The sequence below is a fragment of the Zootoca vivipara genome, chromosome 7, assembly GCF_965207765.1.
Source record: "Zootoca vivipara chromosome 7, rZooViv2.hap1.1, whole genome shotgun sequence".
NCBI classification, from domain to species: domain Eukaryota; kingdom Metazoa; phylum Chordata; class Lepidosauria; order Squamata; family Lacertidae; genus Zootoca; species Zootoca vivipara.
Window position 1 is genome coordinate 32,192,030 of NC_142590.1, and position 20,420 is coordinate 32,212,449.

General features: G+C 40.2%; 1 protein-coding gene across 2 annotated transcripts in view; it reads left to right on the forward strand.

Annotated features, from left to right (window-relative positions):
* NEGR1 (neuronal growth regulator 1) overlaps positions 1-20,420 on the forward strand; it is a 438,504-nt gene that overhangs the window by 207,826 nt on the left and 210,258 nt on the right. The gene's annotated exons all lie outside the window — the stretch shown is intronic.

Below are 20,420 nucleotides of genomic sequence, written 5' to 3' on the forward strand. Positions count from 1 at the left end.
TGGCGTGCTTAGACTCCCCTTCTAATTCTGGACCTGAAAACCCCAGGGCAAGGGGCCATGTTGAGCAGTCACATGGAGTGGCAATGCAGGGGGCCAGGCACTTGTGCTTTGGAAAACTGTGCTCAATGTTTTTGAGGTTTGTAGCTGCTTTTTGAGACTGTTTACTTTTGCTGCATGGATTCTTCCTGCAAGTTTTAGCAAATGCCGTTGATTTGTGATTTTGTTTGTTGACATGTTTCTGGTGGTGGGAACTGTGGTTAATGATTTTAGGAAATGTTCTGATAACCTTGTGGGTGGGTGTATAACTGTGTATGACAGCAAGGGGATAAATGTGCCTTTTTGAAAGCTGTCTTGTGCTGCAGGAAAACAAGGGAAAGAAAGAAAGAAAGCCTGGAGGGATCTTGAGGAACCGGGAATTGCTTGAATAGAACGATATGTGTTCTAAATGTATTTGCTAACATTCCTGTTATCTTACTTATAAATTTGTGGGGTGGCTAGACTTATAAATTTGTGGGGTGGCCCTTTTAACTCTGGACACCCCTCCTTCTTATTCTGGGGTGCCAGACATTTAATTCAGCATGTTAAAAAAAATAAGCTAGGGTGGCTTCCCAATGAAGTAATCGCCTGGAGAGATGGACCATTCAAAGTGCACAAAGAAATGGGTAATGACCCATTGAGCTTTAATGACCTATTAAGAGAGACTCTCTGGGCTGAACATCAGATGGCAAAAGCCCCTCCCTGAGGTGAAAGATAGCAGAGCACAAAGCCCAGTGGTTCAGGAAGGAGGGGCAGAATTGCAGTGAGAGATGAGGTAGGCAGAAGCTACCAGTACCTCTGGAATCTTGTACTGCTCAGAGACTGGGGTGGCATATAATAATATAATAAAAGCAGCTTCAAAACTGGGCGTATAAACTCCAAACCTAACTAAGAACTTGTCACATTCCTCCTTTCATCCTTGGGAGCACCATTGGGTCCAGTGCCTCCCGCAACTAGTGTCATGAGCCTTCAAGTCTCCTCTTCCACCTTCCTGCCCACCTGACATCCTCATCCCCTCAACCCCCTTTCCATCCCACCTGACGTAAGTCAACATGGGAATGGAGGGAGGGGGACTAGAGCTGTGTGCCAGGAACTGGGGATGCTTGCAAAGTAGCTGCTTAGGATGCTGTTGCAGCTGTGTGCCAGATGTCCATGAAGAGAAGAGTGAGAGATATGCCTCTCCCTTTCTTATTCCACGGTAGCTGAAGCAGTTACAAAGACAAGGGAGAGGCTTGAAGGAAGGAAGGCATAGGGAGTTTGAGAAGGATGATTTAAGTTAAACAGCTAAGCTGGAAAAGAATGTTTAAAGTTGCCTTGTATTGAGGTGAGCAATATAGACACCCCAAGAGATTGTATTGAAGTGAGAATTAGGAACCCACCAATATTGGGGGGGCACCATTGTTTTCAGATTTCAGGTAGGAGGGAGAACATCTGCTGTCTATTCCCAGCCTCAGATCCATTACGTAGCACCACACGAAAAAGGCCTATGGACGTTGGAGAGATAGGATGCACTTGGTCTTTATTTAATGATAACACCTACCCTTCACTGTGTATCTGAAGAAGTGTGCATGCACACGAAAGCTCATACCAAAATATAAACTTAGTTGGTCTTTAAGGTGCTACTGAAGGAATTTTTTTTATTTTCCTTCACTGATGAGTTGATAGTGAAGGCTCAGTCACTCAGAAAATGAAAGCAAGGAAAATGTTTTCTCCTTTAAATGCTAAACCAGACTGGACAAAGAGTTATAAAATATGTCTACTTAAGTCTGACATTCTGCCTCCATCCTTCATTCCTTAAATGCAAGTAATATATTTACTCTTATTTGTTAAACATTCATTTTTGGTGGTAATTACATAAATCCCTGCATCTTTCCGTTTGCAACCTTGCAAGTTAAACAAACATAATTATAAACATGCAGAACATTACATGTATCAATAAAGGCAATTAAAATGCTGGGAATGTAATTAAGAAGAAAATTATAATTTTGAGAAGCAAAATGAATATGCTCTGGGGCATTTACATTTTGAAACAACGGCAAAAATAATTGGAACAGTCCAGGAATGCTATAAACAGTATTTATTTACAAAGAAGGGATATCAGGTGGAAGAATGGATTTATAGCTACGAGGTTAAAGGAGGTCTCAAGAGGTTGAGGCTGTTTCCACACTGCAGGCTTGTTTTCCCATGTGCCAGGCATAGCAATTCAGTGTGCCTGATATGCCTGTGATGGTCCTGACTAGCTCTGGGTTAATGTATTCAGCCTGTTTCAATGATTTCAGGGAGGATGGAACAAAAAAGAGCAGCCAACTAATGGTGTTATCTGGGAGGGAGAGCAAAATCCCCCAAGAATGGGAAGACATCTTTTTCCCATATCAGTGTCCCAGCATATGATGGTTAAAACAACAACAACAACAACCAAGAAGGTATATTTCCTGACCAAAATAAAAAAATAAAATAAAAGCCTCTACATGCAACAGTTCAAGGTTTTTAATACAAATCATTTACATTCCCTGAGCATGCAACTTTAAAACACGTTTCATAAAATATTGTCCAACAATGGCCAATGTCTACATTCAATATCACACAAACCATTCCAACGTATTATACACTATATGTACAGAACTTACAATTTTTTCAGACCAATGGTCCATACTCCCTAAGGTATATTGACACATCCAGTTTGCACTAGACTATTATCTCACATGGCTATTCTTCCATAATCAGATCCATTCCAACCCAATAGCCTTTCTCAGTGGCAGTGCTGCTGCATCTAATAACATTTCCCAAATTTGTAGAAGGGTTCTTTAGATTAAAAAGAAAAAAGAAAAACAGCACCAGCCAAACTCCACAGGAGGACAATTTTTGCTGCTGGGCTGCTGACTGCAGCACCAGACATTTGAAGTGACACTAATGCTTCTTCTTAAAGCATCCAGAATCCTCTGCCACCCTTATCTCATAATGATAATAAGTGTCCTTTCCCCCGAAAATGAATAGAAGTGTCAGTCTCTTGTGAAGATGACTGAACATCCCCCTCTTTCAGTAGTCCAAATGGCAAGCATGCAAAAAGAAGAATTTGACCTTTTGCCAGTCCCAAGTGCTCACCCAAATTGCACACTATCAAGTCTAGCAAGATGGTGGCACACTTCCCTGTACTTCCTGGTGGTATCTTCCCTCGGTGCTTTTCTCTCCCCACATTTTTCACTGCAGATGAGAGGCTGAAGATGAAAGGCTCCACTTTTAATCTTATAAAATGAAGGAGAAATGATTATCCCAAGATGCTTCTCTTAGTGATTCTTAAGCAGCTAAATAGAGCAATTTGGGAAAGAGATAGCTACTACTTTGCTCATAAATGCTCAGAAGCTGCCATGACCTGCATAGGCAACAACCTGCAGGGATTGTTAAGGGATGCCTTGCTTATGTGTTGCTCACAAACATTTTAAATGGAGTACAGCGTTGTTATTTGGGTGGTAGGGTTCATCTAGTGTGAGATTGTGTGTGTCTGTCTTAAGCATTTTCCTTGACTCTGCTTTCAGAATTATGCACAATCAGTCTGTGGTGTCCAACTGTTCATAACCAGTACTACTACCCCCACACAAAAGGCTACAATCTAAAGAAGAATCTATACTCTTTTTCTACTTCAAATTCTCCCTAAAGGCAGATTTACAAGTTCAACATTGTACATGTTGCTTATTCTCATGGCCTTTTCAGTATACGTGTGTCTCAGTATGTGGAATTCACAGCAGAAAGTAAACACAGGTTGACTGAAAAACACTCTCTGCATGGGCTATGACATCAGCCCTTAATTCTGTGTCTATGTAGTGTTCTCAGTCTTGCATTCAAGACCTAGACCAGGAATTCGGAATATGTGACCCTCCAGGAGATGTAGGGCCTACTAATCCCATCACCCTAGACTTTGGCCAAATGATTTGCTTACATGCCTTGGTTGGCATCCATACCTCGGGAGACAATGGAAGAGTGTGTCTTCGGGGTAGAAGTTAAACCACTGGAGAGTTACAGTGTCTGCTGTGGCTGTAGAGACCGATACAGGAGAGACATGTTTTGTTGGAGCTGGGGCAAATGAAGGTGCCTGGTTTTGTTGATGCAAGCGAACAATTGTGTTTCTTCTTTCTGCGCTCCTCCCAGTGGTCATTTCTCCTCTGGTCACTGCAATGGATACATGACCTGACTGATTGTGTCCAGGCACTGTGATTGTTTGCAAGGGATTCCCATATGATGGGGCCAATGTTGCCAGCCTTCATGTCACATTTGCAGACATCTTTGTAATGCAGAGTTGGTCTGCCAATGGGCCTGATGCCTTAAGTTAGCTCCTCCTGGAGTATATCATTGGGAATCCTGCCATCTTCCATTCTGGGGATGTGACCAACCAGCATACATGTTTCTTGAGACAGGAATGTGAACATTCTGGCAGTGTAGGCTTGGGGCAGCCCAAAATCTTCCCGACGCAGCACATGTGGAAGGCATTGAGGCATTGCTCCTAGTGGATGTAAGTTGACCACGTCTCACTACCATAAAACATTGTGCTCAATACTCAAGCCTAGTAGACCTTCATCTACAGTAGGTACTGGTCAATAGTATCACATTCTCCTATACCCTTTTGGAGAGGTGAGCTCCAGCAGTTCTGCTGGGATTCCATCCTGTCCTGGGGCTTTGCCACTTGCTTGGGAGCTGGTGGTATTCTTCAGCTCTTCAAGGGAGGGAGGGACATTCAGCTTTCCCAAGACAGACAGAGTTTGGATGTTGGTAACTGCTGTCAGTGACCATGTTTTCCCATGAGTACAGTTCTTGGTAGTATTCTGCCCATCACCTCATCTTCTTTCTGTGGCCTGTGATGACCTCTCCAGACATGGCCCAAAGGCTTTTGTTCATGCCTTTGTACATGTTGCAATTGTTGCTGCTGTCAGCAGCAAGTTGATTGCTCAGGAACCCCAGGCTTTGGCCAAACAATTTGCTTACATGGAGATGTAAAAAAGCTGGGATGATAGTCAATGCCATCTTTCTTTTGGTGTGATTTGGGGCAAACTTTGTTATTCCAATAAGGCCATTATTCCATCATGTTGGGACCTGAAATTTTCTAATGGGCAATTTTCCTACCTGAGTGTCAAAGCTCGCATCCCCCGAACAAAGAGGCCCCAAACTCCTAACTACCCTTTTGAAAATAATGGCAAGAAAAAAAAGAGTTAACATTTACTATGGGTTCATGTAACCTAAAGGCCAGGGTGCCAAAAGAGCGCAATGTTTGAACAAAGCCACATTTCTCAATCCCAGGGAAGGACAAGGAGCCTAGTACTACTGAGAACAGGTTGACTATGCTGCACTCTCTCATTAAAGAGCTCCAAGGATGGCTGCTCACAGCTGGTTTCTTAAAGGTTAAAATATTTCCCTTCAGTTGTCATCCTTCATCACAGCATGCCACTTTTTAAAAATATTTCTTTCCCCCACCCCTCCTTCCTGTGCTTTGTACCACAGGAGCCTGTGAAAATGACTGTGTGTTGCTGAAACATGTCAGTAGTTGCTTCAGAAAATTGTTGCCACTGCCTATATGAGGAAACTGTTGCTTTTGACACTGGAGGGTTATAGTGCCTGCTGTTTTCATGCCATTTGTGGAAGGAGAAAGAGACACCTATCTTGGGATTAGGGATCCAATATACACTATTCAGGTAGATCTTACTACAGAATGTGGTTAGACTTGTTGATTACAATTTCAGCAATGTCTGTAAAGCCATAAAATATCGCTAAATAATATGTGCCTCCATGACCTCCTTTTGGTAACTTCTTACACTTAACACACACTTTATCTGAAACTAAGGAAAAGTATAGGTAAAGGTAATTTAGGTCCAGTCGTGACCGACTTTGGGGTCGCGGCGCTCATCTTGCATTATTGGCCGAGGGAGCCGGCGTACAGCTTCCAGGTCATGTGGCCAACATGACAAAGCTGCTTCTGGAGAACCAGAGCAGCACACCTTCCCGCTGTAGCAGTACCTATTTATCTACTTGCACTTTGACATGCTTTCGAACTGCTAGGTTGGCAGGAGCTGGGACCAAGCAACGGGAGCTCACCCCGTTGCGGGGATTCAAACCGCCGACCTTCTGATCGGCAAGCCCTAGGCTCTGTGGTTTAACCCACAGCACCACCCGTGTCCCTAAGGAAAAGTATAGAGCCTGTAAAACAATGCATGATAAAATACCATGAAAAAGTACATTTTAAAAAATATCTTGCTCTTCTCTGGCTTGCCTGAATATACAGTGATTTTTTTATTGTTTTGAGAAGGTGACCCAGGCTTTGCCAGATCTTGGTGGGAAAGGAATCATTACAAGCTATCCCTAAACCTTTGAGGTGTGTTCAGTTCGTGTTGTGATGGGGTATTTCAATACTGGAAGAGTTTAGTTTCCAGACTGAATTTGCTAACAAAACTACATTAGATCATACTTTGCTTAGTGCAATCTGTCACCAATGTAGGGTACGGATGTATTGTTCAAGACACAAGTCAACCAGAGGTTGAGCTACACTTTGAATTTTGTCTGGAAGGTTTATGAATGCTATTATATATACTGGTGAACAAGAAGTTCTATGCGCTCCTAGTTACACACCATTCCAGAATGCAAGGATTGTCATTCACGACCAGGTTCACCTTTTAAACTTTTGTGGTAGCACTAATTATATCTCAAGTTTGGGATGGAAGGCATGAATAATGTTTAATAAAGAGCAGGGTGTGAATTTTTACATTTTAAATGTGCAACTGGAAATGGTTGCCTACTTACAAGAAGTAAGTGGACTCCATCATTGCGAGATTTTCTTCTCTTTTTGTTTCCTAGAATCTCAAGGTCCACCAACTGGAGCCTATGCTATTCAGAAGCATACGGCATACTCTGATCAAAGAGGCAGGGCATAGCCATCATCGCTAGTAGCCACTGATAGCCTTATCTTCCATGAATTTGCCTTATCCTCTCTTAAAGCCATCCGAGTTGGTAACCATCACTACCTCCTGTGGGAGCAAGTTCCATAGTTTAACTATGACCTGGTGTGAAGTTCAGTTGGAACCCAGATACAAATATTATGAATGATCAGATATAATGGTGCTACGCACGCATTTCAGCAGTGACACACATTGTCCTTGCTGGACTGGCATAATTTGCAGAGAGCTTTCCTTTATTTAGTTTAAGGGGAACAAATAGATGCAAGTAAATATTTCCCTTTATGATTTTCATCATAATTGACTGCTCTGAACAGACAGTACATACAGTGTTCTCTCTCCCCACCCCGCCCACCCCACTGTCTCAAGTTTCTTTTTTTCCTTTTTCTTACAGCTAAAACAAATGCAATAGTTAGTTCATTAATCTGCATCATTTAGAAACAACTTCACTCAGTAAAACTGAAATAATAATAAAAAAATAGCAAACTTCATGGTTTTTGTTTTTTTACTCATCCAAATCCTCTTACAAGTGCTTATGTTGCTAATCTGTTGTTTTTTTGTGATGCAAGGGGCCGGGGAGAGAGGAATGGGCCAGTTTTACATACTGTAGGCAAAGGGGGGGGGAGTACCTAGATTAGAAATTAAAAATGATTTGAAAATTTTACAAATGTTGCTGTGTAAGTAAGATCATTTAGGGAGCTTCTTAAACTGGAGTTCTGCATGATTGAACAGAATTGTATTTGATTCAGTGTACTGTAAAACACACACACAAAACCTGCTTCTCACAGCAATAAATAAGCCAGTAATTTATACACAACAAATGGCAGTATAGTTTAAGGTAAAAAAAGGGGGGGCTGCTTTTGCAAGTGTATCTTTATGCTACTCTTTCCGGCTACGGTTTTCCCTTATAAGAGTCACCAATTAAATTCAGCTCAGTTGGTGAGAGTCGCAGCTCATGTGATGTGATACAATCACTTTTTGCAATATGGCAGGCAGGCCTTTACATCGCACATCCTCTGTAACTTAGCCTTGCCTCTATTCTTTCATTGTGGACATAGCACCGAGGCTGCGCTTCTGCCATAGTCAGTGATCCATAGTGTAGGTAATGCCCACTGATCATGTTAAATCTTTCAGTAGCCTTTGACACCCCTGGTTATCAGTTGTGGGTGCAGTTGTTGCAATTGTCAGAGGCAGTGACCATCTGAGCAATCTTCCTCAAGTCATTCTAGTCGTTTGTGACAGGGGAATCTCAGGGATTGATTGCTCTCCGTGACCTTTTCCTGCAGGGTCTTCTGTTGTCTGCTGTGCTTACTGTGTATATGAATCACTGGTTGAAAATGTGCAGAAATATGAAGTCCCTTCTTTTCTTTTTGTCTCCCCTGTGTCCTCCCATTTACCGTGATTACCTTACCTTTACTGTGATTATTCAGTGACTATGGACATTAAAACTCAGTGGAAACAATGTTGCTGATGCAATTATGACTGTGTAATCTAGTAAGGATGGGGGAGTGTTGTCATGAAAGCATGGTGACCATAAACTTAAATAGCTCCATCACTTTGCTTGAAAGCCTGGGCTGCAGAGGTCTTCTGAATGCTTCCTTTCCACAAAAAAGCTCATAACATTTGTGTCAGATTCAGAAATAGATTAGATAGAAAGGGTTCAAAGAGAAATGTTTGACAGTTCTTGTGTGGTCATCCCTTTTTCCTTGCAGTTTCATCAAGACCTGAACAATTACTGGAAGTGTTGTAATATTTTGATGTTTGCTTAATTTGGCCAACCTGGTTGAGAAGTAGAATTTTAGAGATTTTTCTTCTGTTTAGTATAGGGATGGGCAGAATGTAGATCTGAATCTATGTTTTGATCTCTTGGCAATTTGCAGTAGACTCACGAGCATTTCCACCTCCCACCTTTATAAATAAACTGTACTATACTACTATATAATAACTATAAATAAATAAACAATAACAAAATGGCACCTGAATTGAAGAAAACCACAAGTGGATTTTTGTGTGAAAGGACTGTGAGATCAATTCTACCACTGAAAACAATTCTTATGTGAAACATGAATTCAGTTGTGATGAAATCTAGGTGTCTCTGCCCCACCCCCCACCCCACCCCCACCCCCCACACACACAGAGAGAAAATCATTATTTTGCACCTGCTCAGGTTGGTGAATGATGTGGGTTCTAAAGAACAAAGTATACCCACAAGTTTGAAGTCTGCTCACCCCAGATTTAGTTTATCCTGCCCAGGTGTGTTATGTGCATGCTTTCACCCAGCCTTAAAGATCATTCGCAACTTCTTATTTGTATGTATTCAACCTTTTTTTTTTTGTTATTCCGAACCTCTGGAATGTGGTGGGATAGAACTGACCAGGCAAGCAGCCACTCTGCTCCATTGTGCCCTTTCATTAGGCATCCTCTTTGAGATCAAATTTTACATTTGCACAATATAACTGTTAATTAATAGCAGTCTACATTCAGGAAGTAGCACACACAACCAAAGTATTCTATTTTTAAAAAAGACTATATGATTTGGATTCACTGTGAGTCGTCCTGACCTTCCTAGGGGTCCTATCAAAAGATTGATTTAGCACACAATCTTAGCTGATAAGACAGTTCCACCCACTTCCAGGTCTCCTCTGGGTTATCCTGGAAAGCATGCATTGACTTGCTGTAAATGTTCAGTAAATTATGTACTTACTCTTCAGAGTACTTAATCTATTTTTCTTTGATGTAAAAAGTCAAAAATTATGCCTGTTTTTCAGTTGAATAGCTTAGTATGGCTTTAATATTTAAGTAGAAGAGTCCTTTTTATCCATTGTATTCTCAAGAGAATAAATTTTGAATACTTTATTATTCTTATGGGAAGTTGCTTTTACTTAGACAAAAAAAATCGCATTTACTGTATTCTTCCTCATAAGATCTTTTAATTGACGAAGTCTTTCTGCTCCTGATGTACATGGATAATTCCCATTAATAATGAAGCCCCTTAGGATATGAGGCATTCCCCTAAGATGTTATAAAAATTCAGAATGCATAGAGGGAATCTGATGGTAACAATTCTGCTTTTTTTTTTTTACTATAGGTTATTTGATGTACCATAAATGGGTCTAAAACGAAATTTATCAGCACTTGCACAGGTGATTGAATTAAATGGAAACATGGAAATGTGTAAATCATTTCATTTAAATTCAATCTCTGAAGCACAAAGGACCAACTCTACCCTTTTAATGATGTAGATGATGAAACATTTTTGTGTGTTGTGATAGTACAACCTTTGGATGGAACAGAATTCTCTACCTTTGAAATTTAGCAGTAGGTAAACATTTAAAAGGGACCCAGGTGGCGCTGTGGGTTAAACCACAGAGCCTAGGGCTTGCCGATCAGAAGGTCGGCGGTTCGAATCCCTGCGATGGGGTGAGCTCCCGTTGCTTGGTCCCAGCTCCTGCCCACCTAGCATTTCGAAAGCACATCAAAGTGCAAGTAGATAAATAGGGAAGGTAAACGGCATTTCCGTGCGCTGCTCTGGTTCGCCAGAAGCGGTTTAGTCATGCTGGCCACATGACCCGGAAGCTGTCTGCGGACAAACGCCGGCTCCCTTGGCCTATAGAGCGAGATGAGTGCCGCAACCCCAGAGTCGGACACGACTGGACCTGATGGTCAGGGGCCCCTTTACCTTTACCTTTTTAAACATTTAAAAAAATACAGCATTACAAAGTGGCAGAAGCATATAGAGAGGCTTTTTGATGAACTGGTTTCTTCTCCAGGCATGATTTCCCATGGGATCATTTTGAAGTGTACAGAGGCATTTGTGCATGACTAAATGCCAGCAGGTGGTTTTGCTGTGATCTACAACCAAGCCTACTTGTACCAAACCAGTTGTACATGGGTTTTGAGGGATCCAACAGCAGTAGTCCCCACCCCATGTTACAATGTTTTTTTTCTATATCTGTGACATGTCAATCATGGCGCAGATAAGGAATAGTCCAGGAACACTTGATGCAGTACCATTGTTCATGCTAAGCAGGTGCAGATTTGATCAATACTTTCAGCCACTGTAAGAGTGGAATAGGGTTGATTGCACCGACTCATGGCATAGTAAATTGGTTGTGAGTAGCTAGGTTTGATTGACCATTGATAGCTGTTAATTTGAATTGTGAAACACACATTGTGGCTGAATGAGTCAGGTCCTTTAACCTTCCTCAGTCCCAGTCCATTTTTTTTAGAACAACCAGATGCACAGAACATATTTTATTGCTCCATGTAGGGATGGGGATGGGGGATTTGCTGCACACTTTCTGAAACAATGCATGAAATCCAATGCAACAATGTCTAGGGAAAAAATGTACCGTATATATTATAAAAATCTGTGCATAAAAGGTATTTCTTGGTGGAAGTAATGTACAATCATGTATAGTATTAGGAGAAATTGCTTGCAAAAATGTGCATGTTGTGTAAAATTGTACCAACAATGTGTATAGAAGGAGAACGGCTGATGAATTTTCATGCAGACTTTTAAAAAGAAATGGTGGTAACTATTCAGAGTAGCCCAACTGAAATTAATTTCAGTGTCGGTCTATTCTAAGTAAAACGTAGTTGAATACTAACCAAAATTCCCAAACCAGTGTAGAAATGTGGACATATGAAACTGGAAAAACAAGAAACTGAAAGTAACAAAAGTTGATGGATTCATCCATCGCAACCAAGTGTGGACTTTGTTTGTTTGTTTTTAAAAAGCATACCACATTTTGGTCTCAAAGCAACTTACAAAAATCAAAACACAGGATATACAGAATGTAAAGTGTATAGTGAAACATCAAATAATAAAGTATTGGAGCAGCATTCATGGTGAAAAGGCCTCCTGAAATAATACCATTTTATTTCGGTTTTGTATGGCAGCAGGTAGTCAGCAGAGGTAGTCAGCAGAGTCACATTCTTTCTCAATGTGAGACCCTTTCAAATGGTCATCTATCCTTCAAAGGGGTGCTTTTCTAATGGAAGTTCTGGTCCTTCATACCAGCATAAAACATTCCTCCCTTTAATGGCATCTCTTACATAAGAGTGATGACACATAGGATTGTCAGATGACTATATGTGTTCAGTTTATGAATGCATGGACATGTTGACAGGGAGTAACTTGTGCATCAAGAAAGAGGGAAGAAGAGGGCAGGTTTGCACATGTAGTGATGCAAATTTAGAAATAATTGTTGTTGTTGTTTAGTCGTTTAGTTGTGTCCGACTCTTCGTGACCCCACGGACCAGAGTACGCCAGGCACTCCTGTCTTCCACTGCCTCCCGCAGTTTGGTCAGACTCATGTTCGTAGCTTCGAGAACACTGTCCAACCATCTCGTCCTCTGTCGTCCCCTTCTCCTAGTGCCCTCAATCTTTCCCAACATCAGGGTCTCTTCCAGGAAGTCTTCTCTTCTCATGATGTGGCTAAAGTATTGGAGCCTCAGCTTCAGGATCTGTCCTTCCAGTGAGCACTCAGGGCTGATTTCCTTAAGAATGGATAGGTTTGATCTTCTTGCAATCCATGGGACTCTCAAGAGTCTCCTCCAGCACCATAATTCAAAAGCATCGATTCTTCAGCGATCAGCCTTCTTTATGGTCCAGCTCTCACTTCCATACATCACTACTGGGAAAACCATAGCTTTAACTATACGGACCTTTGTTGGCAAGGTGATGTCTCTGCTTTTTAAGATGCTGTCTAGGTTTGTCATTGCTTTTCTCCCAAGAAGCAGGCGTCTTTTAATTTCATGACTGCTGTCACCATCTGCAGTGATCATGGAACCCAAGAAAGTAAAATCTCTCACTGCCTCCATTTCTTCCCCTTCTATTTGCCAGAAGGTGATGGGACCAGTGGCCATGATCTTGGTTTTTTTGATGTTGAGCTTCAGACCATATTTTGCGCTCTCCTCTTTCACCTTCATTAAAAGGTTCTTTAATTCCTCCTCACTTTCTGCCATCAAGGTTGTGTCATCAGCATATCTGAGGTTGTTGGTATTTCTTCCGGCAATCTTAATTCCACCTTGGGATTCATCCAGTCCAGCCTTTCGCATGATGAATTCTGCATATAAGTTAAATAAGCAGGGAGACAATATACAGCCTTGTCCCACATAGAGATTTCTCAGGAGACAGATGAGGTGATCAGGCACTCCCGTTTCTTTAAAAGCTTGCCATAGTTTGCTGTGGTCGACACAGTCAAATGCTTTTGCATTAGAAATAATTGCTGCAACTTAAATAGTAATAAATACATTTCACCATAGTGGGGAAGACTGTGACCAGTGACCTGCATGCCTGCTCATTCTCCAGGTGTTAGCTGTTGATGAGCAACTTCAAGGTCCCTGTTCTTCCTTCTTATGATGCTTGAACCAGGAAGCCCTTCAAACAGAAGACAGCTTCAACAGCTCTCTAACAGCCCTTCAAATAAAAGCCTGTCCTTTGTAAAGTAGAACACATGGTCAACCTTAGATGCTAAAGTGTATAGGAAACACTCCCTCAGTTTACTCCAAAATGATCCTATAAATTTCGAAACTCTTCCTGCAAGGAGAGAAACTGGGCCTGCAAGGTTTCTCGTGAAATAGCATGATCTGTCCTTATACCAAAAGAAGGCTGCAGCAGATGGATCATTAGGTAAGATACATCCTCCAAAGAAAAGTTCCATGCCTTTTATTTCTACATTTTCCTGTGAAATAATACTCCCATAAGAAGCAGTGCTTGAATTCAGAGATTATTCATTACTTTTGGGGAAAGTGAAAATGTAATGTTTATTAGGTTAATTAACTTCTTTTATTTTTGGCTGCATGCCAGCCAGTGTAGCAAAGCTCTCTAAAAAGACCTCTAATGCCTCTACTAAACCGCAATTGATAGAGTGTTTCCATTTATGTAATAACAGAGAAGGCGGAAAATAGGTTTGCTGGATGTCAACAAAATACACTTCTACTATTAATGTGAAATTCCTGCACCTAAGCCTTTAGTACGTAGTAGCTATGTACTGATGAACACTGAAACTATTTCAGGCACTTGCACATGGTATTGTAGAATTGAAATGGACCCACAGTACGCATTCATTTTTCCTGACCTGGCTTGCTCTGCGTTGCCCTTGTTTTGCATAATTTTACTTTTTTTTCTGAGCAATGTATGGGACAAGCTAAAAATAGCCTTTCAGCTTCCAGAAAGAAACATTTTGATTCCATATAATCAGTGCTATTTCTCTAGGAAAAAAGGTGCCAGAATTCACCATGAACACCACCTTCGTTCTCTTAGAATGGCACTGGTGCCCACCTGAGAGATGCCAAAACTGAGTTCGTGTGAGTTCGGGCTGAAAAAAAAAGCCCTGTGTATAATCAAGCGGAAAGAAACACAAAAATAGAAGGAAGTCTTCTAAGAGAACATTTTTCATTATTAAAAATGTAAACACCATTAGGACAAAATGAAAACCAGCATACCTTAACAATTCTGTAAAATATGCTTTCAAATCTTTATTGTTTGGATATAAACTTTGCAACAGATCTAGTTGCATGGGATTGTTTATGTATGGCCAGGAAGACCTTCCAGGGGTGGAAGCAATCAAGGAAAAATAAGTCTGGTTATTGAATCTCTGCAAAAAAAAATACACAATATTAACACATGTTGCACAGTTCCTAACTCTTCACCACCACTTGGACAAACATGACTTAATATTTGTATCACTGGTTTCTCAGCCTCAATCTCTGATCTACAGTATGGGTGATAATATTGATTCAGCTTATAGGATTGTTGTAAGCATTGCAAACAAGATAATAAATGTGAAGTGCTTTAAAGCACTAGACCAGTCTAGACCAGTGTCTTTCCATAAGCCACCTAGCAAATGAGAAGTGAGAATCAAACCAGAGGCTTCCACACCTCGGCCTCTTAAATTGCAGTCCTCTACACGTCTTATTCAGTTCAATGGGGCTTTCTCGTGTATGAGAAATATGTATGGATGTGACATAGCTTGTAATTCTTTTCCCTCTCAATTCTAAAAGTAAATACAGTGGTACCTCGGGTTACTTCAAGTTACAGACACTTCAAGCAGATTTAGTTTTTTCTATACAAGATCTTAATCTCATATAAAGAAAGGGTTAAAAAAGAAAGAAGATGAAATGAATAAGAATTTATTGTAGAAGAACTAAACTATCTAAAAGGGAAAGATGACCATATTACCTGCTTGGTGAGGGAACAGAAAACCAAGACTTGGGTCATTTTTTCCTTTGATTTTATTGCTCACAAGAAAAAGGTTAGGCTATGACAAATGTGATGCAAACATATATGCAATGCAAAGCACACATCCATGCTAATGTCCCCCCTACCCCGTTTCAAAAAGTCCCCCACCTAATATAACCCAATTCACAATTATCTTAATTTCCACTGTGGTAAAGCATAACAAATTGTGTCTCAGATGCATTGTTTCCAAACATAAGTACCTGTTGTTGTTGTTGTTTGTTGTTATCTCTCTCAAATATTTCATTGTAAGGAAAACATTTAAAGGTTTTAGATATAGAGTAACTTTATAATCTTCAAAAGATTTCCTGACAGTGAATAATGAGCTTAACTAACCTGAACTGTCTAGGGAAAAGCACATCGCCCACTGCCAGAATCAAAGCCTTGGTTATTTCTGATGCAGGCATTTGAAATCCAACATACTGAGATTTAATTTAGGTTTAGCGTTTCTAAATTTGGTCTTCAAAAAAATCTCTTCTTTGCACTCTTGACTACAGTTATAGAAAATTGCCCCTGGATGTTTCTACAATAAGGTTCAGTTCTACAACATTGGAGTGGGGCAGTACCATATATTCTGGCATATAAGACGACTTTTTAACCCCGGAAAATCGTCTCAAAATTAGGGGGTCATCTTATACGCCAGGTACTGCCCACTCGGGCAAGTCCCCCCCGCGCTGCACTATACCGGGGACTTGCTGAGCAGCGCAGGGACTCGCCGAGCAGCGCCAGAAATCGCTTCTGAGTATGTCCACATGTCCGCACATGCTCAGAAGCGATTTCTGGCGATGTGGACATTTTGGATATGGGCAGCACGGCACCAGAAATCGCAGACATTTTCGAGTTAAAATATAGAGTATATCCCAAATTCTATATTTTAACTTGAAAAATTGGGGGTCATCTTATATGCCCAGTCGCCATGTACACCAGAATATATGGTAGTTGCTTCATATAACTCCTAGCCCAGCGACAAAGAAATAGGATGGTCACATGAGTATTTGTGTGTGGACTCTCATATGAACAACTATTTTAGCACCATTGGCCCAGACCAACCCTAACCACAAGTGAAATCTGAAAGAAAGAGGCAAGGCAGCCTTCACTAAGCTGGTGCCCTCCATATCATTTCCAGCCAGCATATCCAAAACATTTGCAGGGAACAAGGTCAGTGAAGACTGGGGTAAAGAGACCCTTTTATACTACAGTTTTTCATCTTGCTTTATGATACATCCTAAATGGGTACACGTTCAAATATTACAGGATTCTATAAATTCTAATCCACCATCTATGTTATGTGAGATTTCTTAGTTGGATTTGTTACTCTTCCTATAGATCTTTGTCATCTATAGCTTTTAAAGTTCATACCTGTTGTTACTGAACCATTCATGTATATCTATATAGGAACGAATACGCAGCAACCTTTGAGGCATAGTTATACTGAAGATGAATGGTAGAATATCTATTAAGGCAAAATGGTTGTTGACATCCATGTGTCTCGGGAGACAATGGAAGAGTGCGCCTTCAAGGCTAAAGTGGAACTGTTGGGAGGGTTGCAGTGCTTGCTGTGGCTGTAGAAGCCAGTACGGGAGGGAGAGACAGGTGGGGGAGATGAATGCAAAATACTAGCCTGCAATATTCTGTGGTGTTACTTTTTTTTTTAGTTCTAAAGCAAATTGATGTTGAACTTCTTCCCAGCTCCTGCCCTTATGTTGGGAGGTGGGGAGAGCCATGGATTTAAATGGGAAACACCATCCTTTAGGATAAAGGAAACAGAGATACAATCAGGTGAAATAATACTAGCTCTAGATTCAAATCACGATTATCGGCTATTGAGGTCCCCACAATTCATTACAACCAGTAAGATCCTGTACAAGGGTCAGAGCCCAAGCCCGCAGATGTCAATGAGCTTTGTATAAAGCTTTAAATGTGGAGGTTGTTACTGATCTCTATGTGCCAGATTAATTTAATTCTAGCTCCTTGTATAAAACTTCACTGCGGGTTTTTCAAACTAGTTTAGAAAGTTCACATAAAGGCCTTTCAAGCACTAAGCTTAAGATAGTATGGAGCTCAGTAACCCTTTTGCTCTACAAAGTGGTTTTCATTTCTGGTTGTAGGTTCAGTTCCATAGCAGCAGACTGTGGCCTGTCATTGTCTGTGGTCTGTATACAGAAAAGATACTGTACTGCAAAATACCCACCTCTCCCCATTTTATGAAGCATTGTCCGCTTTTGGATAAACTGCAGTGGAGATTCAAGCATTAAAAGTCTATTCTGTAACACATTCACTGCAGAAGTGACCTGGCATGTGAAGCACTAGAGGTGGGAATTGTCTCAAGAAATCATTCAGTAACTGGGAAGAAAAGGGAAATAACTTCTTTTAGATCCACTGAAGAAGAAAGCCCTTCCATACATAAGGAGAGTTATGCTAATAAAAACTTAGGAACATCCTTTAAGGGTTTCTTGAAAATCCCAGTGACTGAGTGTACATAGTAAATTGGGAATCTTCTTAGAACTGGTGGACTTGTTGAAGACAAAAACAGAAGAATGAAACAATGAGTCTGCCAACAATTAGATATCAGAAACTGAAAAGGAGTAAAGAGGAGACATACATGGAAACTGAAGAGGTCTGCAGAAGAAGATCTGTCAGAGACCCAGCTAGAGACTGAAATACAAGTGGGATAGTATTTTTAAATGCACATGGACTCATAGCTTGAACCTTTTTGTACTTTCTTTTCTTTTTTGCATTGGGGTGGGGGAAGAGAGCAGCGATGAAATGAAAATACCCTGTAGATTGAAGGACTGCTAAACTTCTCAGAAATTTGCGGGGGGGGGGGAGAGAGAATTGGGTAACCTTAAATTCAACAAAGTAGCCAAAGCTTATTAATCATTTTTGTTAATACTCTGACAAAAGCGTCACTAGACATACAGACATACATCATTTTATTTGTATGCTGCTTTTCCGTAGTTAAAACCATGCTGAAGGCAGCTTACAATATTAACAAAATTATATAATTACAAATATAACAAATATAGTCATATATTTATATAATAAATTATTTATATAATAAATAAAACACATCAATAGTATACAACCAAACTGAACAACTTCCACATTAAATCATAAAATCTAAACAAACAAAAAACAAAACAAAGATACCTCAAAAAATAATATCAATAAAAGCAGCAACAAAACTCCTAAAGAATTACTGCACCAGCAGGCCAGTTGGGAAAGAACTGCAAGGCAGGGGAAGGTATTCTGGGATTCACTGCCAATATTTATGGCTCTCCACTAATGATGAGGTTCCTTGAGTCAACATATCTATGAAAATGGCAGTATGTGATGCCGTAGCATAATTCCTAGAGGTATTCTTGGATTGTTGTTGTTTTTTAAGATGCAAATAATTTTTCCTTCCTCTTTCATAGAGGGTAAATGGATCAGTGAAAATGTGGGAGCAGGGGGTTTGAATATATATATATATATATATATATATATATATATATATATATATATGTACACAGTTGCAGCAGTCCCCATGATCACAGTGGCTTGAAGAACTGCAACTGTGATCACAGAAATGACTGCTGGCTATCTGTGTATACTTACTGTCTCTTTCACAGGGATGTTTCTTTGTGGTCATGTTAGGGAATTGATAAATGAACTGGTCTTATAATATGAACATGCTTTCCTGGGTTAATAGTACATTTACCCATTTCACCCAGAGCATGGCTTAGCAGCAAAGGCCTTCTCTGCTTCTCAGACAATTCTCACATTCAGCCTTTGATGCTGTGTTCAATGCTCATTTTTAGTAATTGTTTTAAATATACAAGTAATGGTGTAGTAGGTTTCCCTACTATTTGACATGGCTGAAATTCCATTTGACTTTCAAAAAAAACAAAAAAACAATGGTGCTCCAAGAAACCCATACAAAGATGATCAAAGATTTGTTCATTTCTTCAAAAATACCAATGGCTAGCAGGAAATGGATTGAGCATTCATTTGAGGAATAGCTAGCAAAAGTATGTCAGGTAGTTAAAATGACAAAACAAGTCCTTTTTGTTTGTGTCAAAGACAGTATGCATAAAATACTTTTTTTAAAAAAAGAAGAATTGGATTATTTATTATTTTGGTGGAAGAGAAAATAAAGTGAAGATGAATTATCAGCACATTTCCTCTATAGTGCAATGTCTCAAAATAACGGTTTCTTAGATTTGATATCTTGATAGCTATATTGAAAATAAATAAAATCCTTATAACCTCAGATAATCCTATGACAGGGTAATGTGTTTTGATGTAAACCCAATACATATATATTTATTATATACACTTCTCATAGATCTTTTATCTCCAGGTAGACATAAAAAAATTGAGAAGTTACAGGAGCGTCCTACTCACAAGTAGGACCTTGGCAAAGACACATGCCCAACTGGCATGTTCTCTCCCTCCTGGTCGATCGTTCGGGAGCTTCAAAAGCTTTCTTCTGCCTGAACATCACAGCGAGTGATGCCAAGAAACATCAGCATGCTTAGGGATCTGCAGAGTCTTCGCAGTTTGCATAACAGACCTCAGCAACTCAGCGTTTTGGCTAATCTACTTTATTTACATATACAGTAATACACTCGGAGCTCTGCAACATTGCTTTCTCTCTCTCTAGCATCAGACAGCAAAGAGAAAGAACAAAGGACAATAGTCCCACTTCACAGAACACAGTAACACAAACATCCTGTCTCCGTCACTTACCACTCTGTGGAATGAAAACATATACTGTCCTGTGATAGACAACAATCCCATGACTGCAGACACGGGGAATGAATCTTCAACAATGAATACCCCAGTTCTTTGCTCCTAGATTTGTTTTTTTGTTTTTTTGGCCAAATTTAGCGAGAGATGTTCGTTCGAAATATGTTCCTTTGACTGGTGCATTGTACCTCTTCATGTTAGTGTGCTCAGTAGAGAATGAACTTTTCTTTTTCTTTTTTAATGAGAGAAAAGTAATCTTGAACTTGAGTGGAGGCACTTAATGGAGTAATCCTATACATGTTTGCTCATAAGTAAGTCATTTCCTAGTGAAAAGTGGGTATAGGATTGCAGCCATAAGGAGTAAGTTTATTCACTACCCTGTTTCGGTACCTTCATAGGTCTGTACTTTTTCAACCAACCTCTAGGCCACTGGTTCTTAACCCATTTTGGATCACAGATCCCTTTAAGAATCTGAT